The sequence below is a fragment of the Triticum aestivum genome, chromosome 4D, assembly GCF_018294505.1.
Source record: "Triticum aestivum cultivar Chinese Spring chromosome 4D, IWGSC CS RefSeq v2.1, whole genome shotgun sequence".
In the NCBI taxonomy this organism is placed as follows: domain Eukaryota; kingdom Viridiplantae; phylum Streptophyta; class Magnoliopsida; order Poales; family Poaceae; genus Triticum; species Triticum aestivum.
Window position 1 is genome coordinate 398,193,775 of NC_057805.1, and position 2,969 is coordinate 398,196,743.

A 2,969-nucleotide genomic window follows, 5' to 3' on the forward strand; every position below is an offset into this window, starting at 1 on the left:
TTTATATGATAATACATCAATATTTATGCCATTAAAATAGTACTCTCTCCGTCCAAAAATATTTGTCATCAAAACAAATAGAAAGAGATGTATCTAGAACTAAAATACGTCTAGATACATCCCCTTTTATCCATTTTGATGACAAGTATTTTCGAACGGAGGGAGTAACATTAAATTCATGATAAAATATATTTTCATCATATACCTATTTTGTTTCACAAACATTGATATATTTTTGCACAGATTCGGTTAAATTTTAAGATAGTTTAATCCTCAAACAAAATTAAAAGTACACTCTTTCAAGAACGGAGGGAGTACGCAGTTACACAGCGTACGCTATCGGTCCATAGACCAAGTCTGCACGTCCTGAGCGACTGGCATCACACACGCAAACAGCCATACACACGGTCACATGCCTCCCTCGCCCTCGCCCATGGCCATGGACAATAAAGCAAAGGAACGTTTTCTTCGTTTCCGTCTCCCTGTCCTCGCCTCCGCTCGCCGCTTCGCAATGGCGAGCGCGGCGACGGCGAACGACATCTCAGACAACCATACTGTCCCTCCTCCCCCTCGCGCTTCCATGGCGTCCCCTACGAGGGCATCTCGTCCAATGTAGGCGCGGGAGGGCGGCGCCACCGCCACCACCAACGGCAGACAGGGTGGAGCCAGGCATGCATTCATCACTATCCCTAGTTTCCTACCACTGGCGACGAGAGGTGCAGAGAAGGTTAGGGTCTCGGGAGCATACTTATCCGCGTATACGTTCGACGGCGTATCGCACGGATCTACGGCATTCTTGGCGCCGGCCGCTCGGTGTGTTCTTGATGAATTTTGCGATGTTATTTTCCTAGAGTGCAATTTGTTGTGCGGAGGATCTTTGCGAATTCTCCAATGTTTGGAACCTTTTAACTTCTTTTTTCTCTCAAGTTTTTGGTGATTTCAGTCAGAGACTAGAAAACAACAGTAGGGGACTGAAAGGTGGGTGTATTTTGAGGTAATTCTTCTGTGGGTTCTTGAGTGGCCACAGACCCACAGCGTGGTTGATTCTGAAGTCCATACCTTGTGAGATCATGCTCACTGCTGTTTTTTACAACCTCCAGTTTGCTTGAATGGTACCTGTGGTTGAATTCTTGGAATGCTCTTCTGCACAGGAGTCAAGGTTTGGTACCCTGAAATTGTTCATTCGTGTGCTGTCTGCTGTCGCTTAAGGCCATGATAAGGTAGTTCGTTTTTCTTTTCTTTTTCAGAATGCGCGCTTGATTGGGGAATGTGGTTCGATTTGTGCGTTGTTTGTTGCAGTTACTGAATATGTTTGGTTGGTCTGTTGATAAGATGATGTGGACCGGATCTGGCATTGTGCGAAACGGGGCCAGATTTGCACCCTAAGTTTTACAGCTACCAGACTAGAGGCTACCTGTTGATCCTTTGGTGTCAGCAGATATGCTACAACAGCAGAGAGTACACATCAAATCGTCGTGTTTGGTATAAGTATATGTTGCAATTTCCTCTTATATGGCGATAATCTCCGCTTTCTCTTCTTTTATTACCTTGTGCGATTGTAAAATCCTTGAAGCCTGCAAAATTCTTGGCGCTTCTCAACAGGCCGCTTTTCTAGTAAAAACCACCACAACGACTAGAGGGAGCATGATGAGCAATTATTTCCTTGTGTTCGAGCTATCATGGGGACGGCTGAAAGCCTGAAATCACCATCATTCAGAAAAAGGAAAACCATCTTTAATTATACAGTGGATACGCAACATCACGGCTTAGCTGAGCGCTGTGCCACTACCAGTGCTCGTCCGACGGCGCGCACGGCCATCGATTTCCAGTTCTTGTGGATGGGCGCACCTCTTTCCCTGCCTGCAATGATGGCCACGGCTGTGGAGCGAGCGTCGAGGCATCCGGTCAGAGGCTCACGCTCCCCCTCTTTCAGTTAGTGCCGGCCGGACCCAATACCTCTGCAATTATTTCGGGAAAATGCCGGTCCGCTCGTTGCCTGGCGCTCAGTGACTGACGACGACCCCGCGTTCTGTATGGGTGGGCTACAGGGCTGGCTCCGATGAGCTCCGCGCCGTCCAGTTATTTAGACGGGTGCCTTTCTTTCCGGTGCTCCATCATTGCAGAGCTCCGGTGGCTAGCTGTGCGGCGGAACCAAGTTCTCGTCTGCCTTCGCAACTGGTTACGATGTGCTCGAGTGTTTAGGTCTTGTTTGCAGACATGTTTTGGAGAGAAAAAAAATGTACGCCGGATAAAAACATTGCTTTATTGAGAGTTGAACTCAAGACCTCCCGCTTACTAAACGGGTGCTCTAACCAACTGAGCTATGAAAGCTTTTTGTTATAAAATTAGACATTACCGTATATGAACATAAGATATACCTTACAGCCGTGGCATGACGAGGAAAATGTACATGAGCACCGTGCGCATATGTGATCAACAGCTTGAGCATGAGGTGAAGAGTGCTGAGAAACAGAATATCTTGCAAAAGGTAGGATGTTTTTTTTAACGGGAGACGGTTCTCGAATAGGCGCGGACCTACATAGTGCTGAGTGGGAGCCCATGCCCCGCTCAATTTTTGAAAACTAAATAGAAATAGCTTGTGTTCTAAAAGATTTTTTTTCAAATTCTTCAAATTTGTACAATAAGTGCCCCACTCCACAAAAGTTGTAGGTCCGTCCCAGGTCACCAAGGCCACAAAAGCAGCTTCATTGATAATGTTGCAAAATCAAGGTGGAATAGTGCACACTCTTCGGATCGGTCGCCGGAGACTTGCCTGCGACATGAAACCTAATCTGAGAAGACTAGAGACAAGCATGCCATCTGCTTCACCGCCACCATGGCTGTCGTGGAAGCAGGGAGAGACCACCACCGAACGTTGCCAAGACCAGGTGCCCTAGAAGCTTATTCATCGAGCTATTGTCACATCCACCTTTGGCTGCTTCCACCCTCCATGGATGGCCAGCTTGGAA

General features: G+C 47.2%; 1 non-coding gene across 1 annotated transcript; it reads right to left on the reverse strand.

Annotated features, from left to right (window-relative positions):
* Nucleotides 1–2,258: 2,258 nt before the first annotated feature.
* On the reverse strand, nt 2,259–2,331 carry TRNAT-AGU (transfer RNA threonine (anticodon AGU)). The gene has a single exon. It is a non-coding gene; the product is annotated as a tRNA-Thr (tRNA).
* Between the last annotated feature and the right edge of the window lie 638 nt (nt 2,332–2,969).